Source organism: Wasmannia auropunctata, unplaced genomic scaffold (genome assembly GCF_000956235.1).
Source record: "Wasmannia auropunctata unplaced genomic scaffold, wasmannia.A_1.0 LD336039.1, whole genome shotgun sequence".
Classification (NCBI taxonomy): domain Eukaryota; kingdom Metazoa; phylum Arthropoda; class Insecta; order Hymenoptera; family Formicidae; genus Wasmannia; species Wasmannia auropunctata.
In genome coordinates this window covers 237,895-252,894 of record NW_012026851.1, presented here as the reverse complement: position 1 = coordinate 252,894, position 15,000 = coordinate 237,895, and the positions used below count along the sequence as shown (strand labels likewise).

General features: G+C 38.9%; 1 protein-coding gene and 1 long non-coding RNA gene across 3 annotated transcripts in view; one reads left to right on the top strand and one right to left on the bottom strand.

The window, feature by feature from the left end:
• Positions 1–15,000, bottom strand: part of LOC105451954 (guanylate cyclase 32E-like) — a 31,527-nt gene that overhangs the window by 10,577 nt on the left and 5,950 nt on the right. The window contains exon 1 of one of the 2 annotated variants that reach the window (XM_011692696.1): positions 1,845–1,921. The exons of the other annotated variant lie outside the window; for it this stretch is intronic. The gene's annotated coding sequence lies outside the window, so the exon portion shown is untranslated. Of the gene's footprint in view, positions 1–1,844; positions 1,922–15,000 lie in introns of those variants that run through there. 2 annotated transcript variants of the gene reach the window in all.
• LOC105451955 lies at positions 1,691–2,486 on the top strand. The gene is made up of 3 exons (XR_974648.1): positions 1,691–1,780; positions 1,865–2,012; positions 2,169–2,486. It is a non-coding gene; the product is annotated as an uncharacterized LOC105451955 (long non-coding RNA).

Genomic DNA, 15,000 nt, shown 5'->3' with positions numbered 1-15,000 from the left:
TTGTGTCTTTTCGGCTTATTTAAGTATTGAATTTCAGACATTCCAATTTTACCATCCGGATCTTTGCATCTCAACGATTTTGATTTCAATATTGTGATTCTCAAGATTGCAAGTATTCTCGAAAAATCTATGATTCTCATGATGACAAATGGTGTTGTTATTTTTTCCGTAATTTTCCACGCCATTCTCATTCCAATCTTTCCTCAAGCTGAACGACGCGGCCGCGAGAATATATTTCGGATACGTTATCTCACTCTTCTCATACAAGTCGCCTCCGAACGGCCCTCCCGTTAAGTTTGTTTATCTCCTTGTTTATCTTTTCGTTGGGTGAAAGGACGATGGTTAGGGACCGGTGAACGAAACTGACCCGCCACTCGAGGCGGTTATCCTAGTTCGTGGACGAGACGTTTGGCGAGGTGAGCTTTGGTCATTGCCGGCTCGACGTGATGTTATTCTGGGCTCCCACTTGGCTATATTTAGACGAGACCACCTTGAGGGAGCTTAAGACTCGAGAGCTCTTTCTCTCTCTCTCTTTCTCTTTCTATCTCTCTCCGTGGCACAACGAGCTGGTTTTATTTACCGGCCGATTGTGTCTGGTTGTGCAACGACTGCTCGAAAAACAATCGTGGAAATCCTCTTTCGTCAGATGGAATTGCGGACGGCTTTGCATCCTTCATTGCAGTGATCGACGTGCCGATTCGCCGCAGCCGTCGCGTCGCTTTTCGCCCTTCGCGTTAAATAATCGTTGGTTCAACATAGCGCAACGGCGTCCGCAGCCTTCGCTACAAATTTGCTTGAACGGCTAGTTAACATAACGATGATCTTTCCGTGACGAGATACGAATAGAATTCCTGATGTTAATTTTCCTGACATGCGGTTTCGAGGAGATTTAGGATTCGCGGGAACGCGTCTGGAATTCTTTTTCGGTCGATTTTACCAACGAGCGTCTTCCTTGTGCGAACTTACGGCGGTGACAACTACTTGGCTGGATCTCACGGCACGTTTCTCGGAAAATCATTTCGGGTTTGTGTGTCGACGTCCTTCGATTATACCGCGACACATTACCTACAGCCTCGTTCTAATTCCGCAGCTTTTTGTCACGAAATGAATTTTTTTTTAACGGCACGCCGATTTGTATTAATTGCAACCGCGGTATAGCGCCTTGGCATTCGCGTTCAAAAAAGAAAAAAAATGAAAGAAACAATTGCGGAAGACCTCGTTCGTAGCGGCTGGATGACTTTAACGATCTCTCGATTTGCATCATAGATTTCTCGCCGCGGCAAATAAGAGCAACCGCTTGCCGATCTTTCGAAATGCGTACTCGAGACGACAATACGCGATCTCTGGTGTTATAAATAACGCAACGTACACAATGTGTTAATTTGTTATCTCGAGATACATGTCGAGTCACGCATAAAAATCACGAATGAATGTCGATTGCGATTCCTTTTATACACAACTTCTCGACGTTGATCGATTTAAGTAGCGCGTAAAAAAAACATTGTGTAAAATTTTATAGCAAATCCAGTCTAAAACTGAAAAATAAGTGTCCTTTTTGAACGAATATACAAGGAATAACCAATTATCATTTGTATCGTTTATATCGTTTTGCTTTTTGAGAACAAAGTATTTCGTTAGCTATTATCAAAATGTTGTAAATGTTACTACAAAATAATATCATAAGCTCTTAGATTATCGGCGGATGTCGCATCGGTATATTGGCATTCGTGTCATTTAAACCGTTTCATAAATCAATGAATGACGTGGCGCGCCTTAACTTGTATGCATTTCACGTAATCGACATGTGTTTAGTGTATTCTTCAGTCGCATATAAATCAACTCACATTACGTCTCCATCCTGCAGGATGAAACGGAAATGAAATCTTCCTGAAGAGGAAGAGCCGCGAAAAAGCAACATACTTGTCGGAATATAAAGTTACATTATTTTTCGCACTTTCACATCGTACGTGTATAATTGAAGAGCTAATTAATGATTTCTACTAAAATGATGGGTAACGAGGCTTCTCATGTTCTCATAGCTTTACACAATAAGATTACATGTGCATAGGTTATATATTGAGAGAATGTGTACATTCTTTTTTTTTTTTTTTTTTTTTGAAAAAGGTGCATGCGTATGATGTTATTTAGAAATAACTTTTACTTTATAGAAACTCTTATGATCGAAATGAGTTGTCTCGAACTTGAAGGATGCAGGCAGCAAGAAAATTGCTTCCTAGAATTCGTGAATATAAAAAGAACAGATCGATGATCGCGTCCAGTTAATAACGGCTATTAACTCTTGACTGTCGACGCCAAATACAAGGTATCCTGATCTCACTAAACTAAATTATCCGCGAATGACACATCCTCTTCGACAAACATGGAATTTATTTTACAAAATTTAACACAAGACTAACATTCAGTATCATAAACATTACAAGTTCTAAAAAAATACAATTTAAAAAATAAAAAAAGATAGATCTTGATCATATTAGACTATAACGTTTTTAAACTCTCTCAATACAATCTAAAAAATTAGGACTCTCAACTTCTTGTTGAAATATTTAAATTTCAAGTTTTCCGCGATGAACAACTTAATAACGAACAAACATATTCTTGATAATAAATTAACGATACTTTACGACGTTTAAGTTTAGGTGTTTGTAAACACCTTATGATTAAGAATGAAATTTCTTCGATAAACCAATCATTCTGGATGGTATAAATCATATAGTAGTATGATGTAAATAGATTCGTTACTTCTAAGTTTTATGACGAAACATCCAATGAATGATGAAGAGTATTCGATATGTATCTGAATATTTCCAACCAATGTAATAAATTCCTTTATAATTGTGAATCTGCGTTAATAGCTATAATCGTTCGGTAATTTTTTCCATCATTATTTACTCGGCCGGAAGAATCAATGATGATAGAGCGGATCGTTTCGCCGGATAAATCATGTGATATTAATACACACGCATTCAAGTTATTTCAGTTGTATTATCGCCGAAAGTGTTTCGTAAATTTATTTCAGATTAATATATTTTCGGTTAATTAAAGTGCGTATCGCGTAACCTTTGGCAATATGTCGGTATTGAATAGCTTAAAATGTTGATTGTACTTATCTCGATGGTCTCGATAATTTTGAAATAAAAACATTTAATAACGATTAACTGAATCGCAAAACGGCGACGATGACGACGAACGATTTTGCTTTTGCGGAATCGTCAGTTTCCTGTGTGGCAAAGGTCACGATCGACAGGCATGGAGTGCGGATCGTGGCACGTTTCGAGGTCACCGATGGAACATCTTTAGGCCGTTCAGTATCGTAAATCGTGTCACGCTATTATATAGAGGATATAAAAAACAGTGCAACATGCCGCAATAACTTTCCTATGCTTAACCCAAAAAATAGTCATCTAGAAATGACTTTTAATCTGACTTTTATATCTATTAATAAAAAAATTAAGTCGCAGAAGTTTTTTTACTGCTCGAGAATTTATACTTATTTTTCTATTTCTTAACTTTTTTAAGAAAATTTTATTAAATAAATTTTATAATAACTTGAAATAATTAATAAATTGTAAAACAATTAGTAATATACAATATGTTGTTAATAATAGTGATTTTTTGGGGCATAACAATCAGATCATAATAAAAATTTAGATAACTATTAAAAGGATTAAAAGCGCAAAAAGAAAAAACTTTCTTTTAATTCGAAATATTCATCTCGGATTAAATTACAAGAAAGAGATTGAAGAAATAAAAAAATGTAAAATTAAGTCCGTAATTTTCATTTTTCTTCACGACAAATCTTTTGCACCTCCGGCAAATCTTCGTTTCAGATCCATGTTCCGATGACTGCGCGAGCTCTTTTTTCGGCTCTTACGACCAAGGCGTCGACAGACGGAGAGGTCGATATTTAAAACTGTAGGAACTATATTTAGACAGTATCTATATTCATCGGCGACGTGTCTATACATAGAGCACCGGTGTATTTACTAACCCGTGCGGCATCGTGTGGGAAGTCTGGGTGTCAGAAGTTGAAGCGTGCGTTATAATCGGCGAGACGGCGCGATCAGGCACGTACCCGGGACTCCCTAGGGTCTTTTTATCGTATTGCGTATATTGTGCAGGTTTTCGTATCTTCGCATTTCGATACGACGACCGACGTTTTACAACGTTCGACGGACTATCATCTGCACCATGTAATTCATTCCGATCAGGCGTCGACTACGAAACGCAAAGCGACGTTTGATGAATACGTATCTCTCGTCACGCATTATCATCCTCGTAAAAAATGGATCGCAAAAAGAGAGATAAAAATTAAAATACCATATTGATTAATACTGCACAGAAGAATAATAACGTAACAAATAAGATTTCATTAAAGAAGATAGAGCATTCCTTGTATCATGCAATTTTGATGGACAGATTATTATCTAAAAATCCACGCACTCGCACAAAGCGGAAAACGTGTAGAAAGTTTCGAGACACGAAGTACAAGCGTACATATAGATTTGATCAAAATCGCGAGCTGAAGGCATTAATGCAGCCCTGAATCAGGGTTCAAACGTAGTAGTAGTGGTAGTAGTAGTGTAGTAAAGAGGGAGAGGGGAGGGGAACACGCAGTCTTCTCACACGTGCACGTAGAGAAGGCAGCAATCCGCACGCACGCAACGCATAACCATGCCATGCGCACACTGTGAGGCCGATGCCTTCATTTCTTCATAAATCAACAGCCTCTCTATTTATAGCCCACGCCGGACAAATAGCGATAGTTTACACGCGACGTCAGCTGCCTCGAAGACGTCAAAAGAAGCGCCGCTTGGGAATGGTAACGTGGGAGAGGAACGAAAAATTTAGGCATGACGATTATCCCAATGACCGAAATCTTGGCTCTCTCGCGGCGCGGCGCGGCGCGGCGGGAGCACGTGCGCGAAACTTTCGGAGATATACGGAGATTCCGTACGACGGTATACGACTCTGTCACGAGGCCACGTTTCCGAGGAAAGTGGACTCTAGAAAGTTCTGCGTTGCGAGTTATTTGCGTCTCCCGACAGGAGATTCGTTGGGTAATTCTCCTGACGATAGCAGGTGCGCAATCGTGCGCCGTATCGAACACATTCTTTTAGCAGTTTCTTTCAGTATCGCGTATTACTAAGCCGAATTTAAGTAATTTCTTTGACTCACGTTTAACGTTATATACATATTTATTTTAACATTTTTCAGAGTTATTTTTATATTTCAAATTTGGTTAGAGCAATTAAAGTTATATCCTTCGTTAAGGATTAGAGAAAAATATAGATGCAGTTTACGTTAATGTATAGAGAAGAAATTAAATGTTTGTTCTCAATATTTACTTTGGGACGTATTTCAATATTGCAAACTTTCAGCGCGATTTTCATGGGGTGCAAAAAAGAAAGACAGAAAATCCTGACTCCTTCCAAAAAGTTGCTGCAAACGATGCATCGCGACGTTCCGCGATCGCGATGCGTCGTGATCGTCGCGCAGCGCAGCCGTAGCGTAGAGGTCCGGTGACGGTCCCGTGGAAGAACGGCGAGGGCGATCGTACGGGATATCTCGTGGCATGGGACGGGATATATACGCCATGGGAACGCTGTAATGTTACGGGCTGGCTGCTGATGCTGCCGCGCTGCCGCTGCACCGCATCGCGGCTCTCGGCTCGGCTCGTTCACTCCGTTCGCTCACTCGCTTGCCTGCTTGCTTACTCGCTTGTTCGTTCGCTCGCTCGCTCGCTCGCTCGTTCGTTCGTTCGGTCGGTCTGTCGCGCTCGGCGAAGTAATAGCCCGGGCTAAATATAGCCAGCGATAAACACAGGCAGTTAGTGAGCCGCGTGCGCCGTGTAGCGCCGCGACGATATCCTTGGATATACACGAACGAGACGACGGCGTACAAACCGAACAAATGCGCGGCGCGGCGACTTGTGTCTCGATACGCCGTGTGCCGTGTGTACCTAATACTCGGCTGGCCCATTCGCCAATGCGCTCCTCTCTGATGCACCTCTCTGGTACTTTCAACCGCTTAACACGCGTTCGTGCGATGCACGTCGTGCTTGCGCGACTCACGGCAACATTAAATGTTGATCTTGAAAACTTGAGTTCAATAAATTCTTCGACCTTCATCCCCCGCTCTATTGTTTTATTTTTGTCTTTGGTTTAAAAGCTGCGAACTTTTATTCTCCAGGGGTGATTATATCCTGTTTTTAAAGAGACAAAAAAAAACTCGATTTTTTAGGACAAACACCGATCATGATTACGCTGAGATTGCGATATCCAGCGTAATCATGATCGGTGCAAATTTTCGTATGCGCGAAACGGTATCTTACGTAAGCAATTGAACGATTAGAGACAAAGCATATCTGCAGCAACTGCACAAGTTAACCCACAAAAAGCATATTGATACTTTGTGAATGTCCTGCACGGACTCTAAGATACATTTCAAAAATTCTGTATAATTGGCATGACGTGTTTGCGTTTCAAAACAACGTCTGACTTCAAATTAAAATAGCAAATATCCACGGTCCCCCTTACATTTCTCTTTATTTACGATTCTAATAAATCTATCTCCATAAATTTTTCAAAATTTTAAACTAAAACTTTAGTAAAAATTTTATTGAATACTATCCTTTCCGTATATTTTCAACACTTGTTCTTACATTATTTATAACTAATCTTCAGTGCAAAATTAATAAATTCATTATGTATTAAGCTTCAAAATTTAATGTTTAAAAAGATTTTCGATAAAATCGTTTTTGTTAACAATTAAAAAATTATTAAAGTTTTATGTAATTTATTTATTAAAAGAAGATCAATTCTGTATTCATCAACAATGTCTAATCGAAATAAATTTAGAACATCCTACTTAAATAATTCTATATATATTTTTTTAATGCGCATTTATACATTTCATAAATTTTATCTCAAAGGTAGACAAAGTTTATGCAAAATAAAATTAATTTCTAATATTTTCTAGGATGCACAAATTCGTCTGAAATAATATTGTGAAAGAAAAAGATAATCAGAACGTTATACATTATAATAATTAAATAATATCTGACTGAACAGCTTCGCGTGATGTATCACGAAGCCGTAGGTTTTCACGCGCCTGAGAAAAATTGCATATTTATGCTGCATAATATCGTTGCTGCTCGGATGATTTATCCATAATTAAAACACAAGTATGGAAATTTCTACAGCTGTCATCGCGACACTCTCGCGTCACGATCCAGCACCGATTTACGCCGATTTAAGTGAAATATTAATCGTAATTACGCGTTTGTTCATTTCGAATCGAAACGAGACGTTATTTATCGTATATGATACATAATGCCTATAGGGCTGACGCTTACTTTCTCGTTCGGGCGGTTTTCTATTAGCATGAGAGACGTGCTTTACAACCGATCGAAAACGCACGATAATCTTATTCGACGCGGTGCGACCGCGTTGATAAATTATCCGGCGCTGTCGTCTATTAATTACACAAGTTATCCAGTTATCAGCGGCGCTTGAAATTATATTTAGAGCATTGGACTTAACGCTGCGCTGCTGGGACGAGTTCAGCCGACGACAAATTAAAGCAATTGCGAGCGAGTAGTTGTCTCGACTCGTTAAAATCGCACGCACTTCGCGCTTGAGCTCCGAAAGGCGTCTCGAGTTAGTTTGAAGATTTCATAAAACACTCGGGAGGAGACATAATCAACTAATCAAGATCGTCCCGTGAAATCGAGCTGCGCGCAAATCGTTGTCCGTGCTCGTTGCTTTACAAGGGTAATTAATTCGTATATTTTACTATGTATACATTAATGTATTTTATTCGAGATATGACAAGAAAGTAATCGTTTAATCATTCGTCGATCGCTGGCTATCGTAAAAAAAAAAAAAAATCTTTTCGTAGCACGTAGCTTTATGCAATAAAATAGTTGCGTAAAGATGCAATGATTTATAGTCAGACACACGTTGGGATCGATTTTGCAATGGACATTACGTAGATCGCGACTGAACCGTTATCTATTCCTGGAACGAGGCTACGGAATCGCTGTGAAAAATATTTATCGCTTTCGTTTCCTTTGCTCGTCCGCAGCGGGTAACAGAGAAAATATTCAAAATTGATAGGGAGACAGTACATTCACTGTAAAGAATAGTGTGCTTGATCGATTACGAAACACACACTTATAGATATATTATTTCTCACATGAAAATCACTGAACGAAGTTTCGGTAGAAAATAATAAATTTGTAACGAAATTTCCGTCACATATTATACGAGCTATCAAGCAAATATATGATTTTCCTTCATGTTATCGGTTATTAAATAAGAATATAAGAATTGGAAATATTATCAAAGATCTCTTATACAGAAAATACTCAAAATAAATAAAAAGAGAGTTTGTTTCTTATAACGCTAAGCATCAAAGCGAACTGTTAACTTGGTTACGTTGGATGGGAATTTCTGTTTTTTAACACACGTACTTATTACGAAGGAGCTGTGCGAGTGTTATTCTTGGCGAGAAATGTGACAGCTGGACTGATCTCATTATCGTGAACGCGGAAGCGATGATGACGACCAGGAATCCAGTTTAACCTTGCATCGATTCTTAGAGAAACACACATCAACACGTTCGTGCTCTATCCAGCTATTAATTCTAGTTTCGACACAATAAAATTGTTGATCGCGAAAAGGTGCAGTGTTGATGAATCAGTTGTTACGACGTATCACAAATTACGTCTTTTCCCATTTTTGCTCGTGTTATGCGCACTGGCCGATTTTCAGCGTTTTATCTGCACGATTTTCAACACGGTTACTCTCGAGTACCAGAATACTTCTTGTATTACGAAGAGTAGTTTGGATCACACACATACACACACAATTATGTACGCAATTAATTTTTAAAGTAAGTAGATACGTCCCTGAATAGATAAATGAAAAATGTAAATGCATGACACATTATATTTTGATAATGAAAAGATATTTTGTTTAAGAAATTAGTTTACTGTGCGACACAACAATCTGAGATATCGGTAAAAAAAAAGGGACATCTTGTCGGCGGACCGTACATTCTTGTTGACCAAATGAATACGCGTTCGTATGGGATCCATAATTGGTGTCGGGCAATTAAGGGTTAATTGAGTGTATTTTAGTCTGAAACCGGGTGCGCGTCGTTGTCACTTAAGGCGGCACCCACATTAAACCGAAGTCGAGCCTCGTGCAGAGACAACTAATACCGATGCTATGCGCACTTTTGCTGTGTTACAACTAGTTTTTCATCGTTTACTTCGTTATAAATTAGAAATGTATTTTGTCACGTCGATAATACTTGTTTTGATAGAACGGGTCTATACACACATTTCTCTACATGACGTTAACGACTAATGATGATAAATAGTAAATAAACTAGAAATGAGGCACATGGAAATACCGCTACTCCGGAAATAGCGATAGCAGAGACTAAAATTAGAAACGCTTCGACAAAATTAGAATCATTTCGAGATACTGACAATAGGATCATAATAATTTTCAAACAGTAGATAGAGAAAAATATCGTCAAATTTGCGAGTTATCGTATAAAAATACATAATCTAAATTAAATCTAAATGAACCAAAATAAATATAATTAAATCAAAGGCGAAATAAAGTGAGTATTTTGCGGAGAAGCAGAAACATAATTGTTCAAAAACAATTTGGATTAATGTTTGAATGCATTTAAATATTATCATAGACCGCATTATTTTACATCTATCTGCAATTAAATATCATCGATCGGGTATCGCCTTGTCATTGTCCGTCAAGTCATTTCAACGATGATTTCTCGTGAAGGAGTCGTTATTGTTAAACACGATTGTATTGTGCATAGTCGAGCAATATGTAGATCGATAACGAAAGTCGGGCAATAAAAGAATCGATTAGCTGTCTTCATCTCGAGTTTCCGAAACACAAAAGATAGCAAGCAGTAGTATCGACTGAACTCGGATATCGCAATTTCTTTTCGCTGTTAAAAATAACTCTATATTTGCATTATGTATAAACGTCGATGCGCCTCCTATGATCGACAATGAACTAATCGATATGGAGATCACCTTGGCGTTATTAGCAACGTTTCCAGCACGCTCTATCCTCTCCCATTGAATCGCGACTTCGACGCGCATAATTTTTGCTCTTTACCTCGAGGCAATTGCACATCGTGACTTCCCGCGAAAAAGATAATAATGTTCCAAGAAAACGTCGCGCACAAGTCACGAGGCTGATACCGGCTATAAATACATCGGACGAGTGTAAAAATAGACGAGCACGAGTAAAGATTCAGAATAGGAACGCGTATCCTGGTGCGTGCCGAGGATGCTCGTCGGAGCGGAGCGCTGTCTACCACCAGAACGAAATAGACCGATGACGCATTTATCTAACAGGTTCCCTCGTAACCGTTTGTTTGCCCTGTCCGATTTTTATTATTCTCGATACGGCGTGGTGCGACGCGGCGCGCTCTCGCTCGCTCATTCGCTTATTCGCTCGCCGGTGCGCATAAATATTAATTGATCCTGTTTGTGCAATATTACGTTACACACGCCCGCCCATTTTTTTCCACGCAATATAAATATACGCGCGTGACGGCGATGATGATGATGAAGCAAACGCGGGGTCGGACTCTCGACCGCGCGCGAAACCAGTATTCTCACGCGCTACGCTGCGCTGCGCTCGCTCACTCACTCGCTCGCTCGCTCATTCTTCCATTCCGTCGTTCTAAAAATAGCACATCTGCGCGCGCGAAAGCACGGCCAGTTTTCCGCTCGTAATGAATGGATTCCTCCGTCGCGGCACACGAAGGCACCACTGATCTGCGAATTCGCATATAGAAAATTTAGCGACTTCTTTTGTTTACTTCGAAACAACTTGTTTCAATTTACGACCAACTTTTAACTTTTAAAATGCTTTATTTGAGTTGTGTACGACAATTCTTTCTTTTCTTTTTAATAAAACTATACAATTTTACTATATAATCATAAAGGTCGATTTTTCTCGTTACTAAGTTACGTAAAAGTCGATTAATATACTTATCCGAAAAGTATGCAAGCTACAAGTGCATAATTAACCTTTTTATTTGTAAACTGTTTACTCGATTTTCGATGAAAGTATGGAGTAGTCACTTTATTAGATTATTATTATCTGCGGTTCTCACAAAATTATGTATACTTAATAAATCGTTATTGCATCTAAAATAATAGCGAGAAGGTCTTTTAGATCAAATAAATAAAATTAAGAAATATATTTAAAATATTTAAAGTGTTGATTAGTTATTTAAATTTTTGTAAATATACAATTTATCTTCATTAAATATCAATCAGTTTCACGATTACTTAACATTGAAAAAATAAAAAACGTATTCAAATTTTTTTTGGTATAAATCAAGTTCTCACGATATTTATATGAATATGTAAAATTTTATATCTCATTAAAATTCAATACGTTTTATTTATTTTCCTTGATAGAGGATAAAGAGATTCAAGCCTAAAGTTGTCAATATTGTTTCCTTCAAACTGGAGATAAAAAATTCATGAAAAATCACAGACTATGACAAAGCTTTCTTTGTGAAAAGATTCAAATAGAATCTATTATTGAATATTGCAGTTTCTAGGACATCTTATGTAGAATTGAACAGGAAATGAACAGGAATAGCTGTTGCGCCTATATATTTAGATACCCTTCGTCGCAGATGTCTCATTATCGAGATACTGGTCAAGAGCGATGATCTCTCAAGCGCGGAATACAAAATGGAGACGAGAGACAACGTAAAAAGATGATAGGAGGCAATTATCGTGCACTCGTCTCCAGGCTCGTGCAATCGAGACCGGTTTTCCATCTGGCGAGACTGTTCTGGCCGATTGTCGGCGCGGTGATTTTCACTCGGCGCGAATTTCCGCGCGTATCGCGAAACTGTCACGAAACGCACGATCCAATTAAGCGGACGGCACATTTTATCACAGCGTTTTGCTTGCTTGGCGTATCAACGGCTCACGTGTAAGCAAGTCAGCATTCGAATGCGGCGGTTAGCTGTCGAGCTCGCGGTTTCCTCGCGTCTCCCTTAACGTGATATATTTAAACGGTGATAATACGACGAACGAATCCTATCGATTCCCGCGAAACCGGTACTCTCACGCTTCACTCGTTCATCTGCTGTATATCGACTGCTAAAGATAGCACTCATTTCAATACCATCAAGGGATGCTGAACGTACTCGATCGCTCGTGTCGTTCAGAAAAATCGATTAAATTGGTCGACATACACGTTACAGTGTCGTCATACAGTTTTATCTGAACACGTAAAGAATTTGTATGACAAAAGCGTGACGCAAATGTGACACCTTAATCTACAAGGAAAAAAAACGTCTCTTTTATTTTCATCCCTACCGTAATTAGGATACGAATAAATTTATAAAATATACAATATACAGTTAACATTACATTAAAACATTTTATTAAACATAAGTAAACACGGGATTTTTTATAAAGTTACTTGTATATCTTTGTGTGGACAAAATTCAACTATTAGCAAGCGAATTATGTAATAGACTTATCTATTTAAATAAAATTCATGAAAGTGAGTTATAGAATTATATTATAGAATTGTTCTACAGGTTGATTTAATACAGTCAGTTCGATTACGTGTGTGTTTATCAATTTTGTATAATAAAGAGAATTGTTCCCTGAAAGCAAAATATGTATTTATGCAGATATGTATCTCGAGATTCGCTTCTAATTCTAACTCAAACGGAAAGTTTCAATACCGCGAAGTTAATCTTGAGCACAGTGGAAGTTTTGGCATTTGCTGAAATGAAAATTGCCTCTCGCCAAGATACGTCACTGTGACGTTGGCGATGATAAGAGAAAAAGAGATTGAAATCGTAATGCGCGATCCTTCCGCTTCATAACTATAAAGATTGTTTAATGACCGGACGTAATTAGGAGTATTCGTGATAAGTTGCCAATGCCGTCCACTAATGGACACATGGAGTTTGGTTTAGAAGCTGAACAGCAATAGAATGTCGCGGCAGCCCGACGGGATGAGAGCGAGAAGCTAATGAACCGGTGGCGAGACCGAAGAATCGTCATCGTTGATCGTCCGGCGCTCGGAGGTTATTAAATGAGACGAGCGATTAAGAAGATTTAACGATTATCATGCATGATGCTGAAACAGATGTTGTGCCAACGTTGGTTGATTTTAAGTGGCGCTTGGTTTCTCTACACGCATATATCACTGATATTGATATAGCTATGAGCTGTAAAAAATGCGAGCAACGCGCGATCACGGATTCACTTCCATGCGTAGAAGATTTATGTAAATTTAAATCTCACAAGTTCTCTTTTTTGTCTATTTCGGTGTGTTCCTCTTTTCTTTTATCTTATCTTGGTCTCCAACTATTTCTCTTTTATTCCATTTCTACTGACCCTCTCCTTTGGTTGTTAGAAGTTTTGATAGAGATGCTAGTTCTTTCTAATCTTCAAAGTATCATGTTACATGCTATTCATGCTCATTTTCCCATTTATTTGCATTTTACTCATATTTTACAAAATACGTACACTCTTGCATTCTCCATGATAAAATAGATAAAAAAAACTCAATAATTTCTCTAAATTTATACAAGCGTTTTCTCAAGTTTTAAATCTATTCTGTCGTCAAAAGTTAATTGTTAAAATTTAATTGAAAAAAATTAAACAGATCGCAATCAAACACGTATAACTACATGTTATAAATATTGTAAAATTAAAAAAAGATACCAAAAAAGGAAGAAATAGAGAAAATAGCGCGAATAAGCAATAGAGACTTGTTGCTAGAAATTGACATGCAGATTTCGTGACTCCGACAATTGTTAGAGACCTACTCCTCTTCCGGCAACATCTAATGCGACAGTAAAAGCGGATAATTAAAAAATTCTAACGACCGCTTAACGGCTGGTTGGCCGCAGAGAAACATGATGCTGTAGGCTCTTGGGAATAAAAGAGAAAAGGACCAGCTGCGTCAGATTGCAATGCCGACGCGACGCAACGCGACGCAGCGCGGGCCAGGTAAGCGTCCGCACGAGTGCATCACGCAGCAGACTATGCTATATATAGACCGCGAAGGTCAGGGGAATCAGCAGTTTTCATGCAAATGCGCTGTCGATACAATAATATGCGGCTCCTTTCGCGCTGAGAATCGTCCGATTGTGGATCGTCCCGGTTACAAGAGCTCTCGCGACGCACGTTCCCGAGCGAGTAAATTTCTCAGAAATCTCGCAGATTTTTCGTTGTTAATGTATCGTTATCGAGATGTCATTCGATTTCCAGCGGAGGCTGAATATTTGGGCGGCAACTCCGCGAGTCACAACGGCATTACTGTAATCATGCGCATAAACCCGATTCGCAGATCGTTGTCGCCTCGCGCGAGAGACTACGATCAACAGGTGGTTGCACCGTCACACACGTTGTATGTGTGTACGAGCGTGCGTGTATGTAAGTTGCATATGCACACACACGTACCTATACATGCGCGCGATCGCGTTACTTGTCGAAAGTTCCCACCGGGCCGCGCGGTATCCCATACGCCTTATTACGAGAGATATCTGCTGCCGCATAGGCGGGCACTCAGGCTCTCGCTCTCTGTCCACTTATCAGGCACATACTTAAATGACTCGACGCGAACGCGGGGGGAGGGGAGGGGAAGGATACAATTGGATCCACGTGCTCAAAAGCCTCGACAGATCATGATATATGTTATGAATCCGGGAAACGGAATATATTCTGCACGTTTTAATTTTATATACGCGACTCCGAATATCAAATCTACACGTTAAGATTGTCTATTTTTACATATCGCATATCGGGTAAAACTAGTATGACTAATCCTTTCCAAAGTAGCATTGCGCGACACAAAATTCATTTAAATTATCTACACTTTTCTTTACAGTATATGACCATATATATAGACAAAGAGAGAGAGAGAGAGAGAG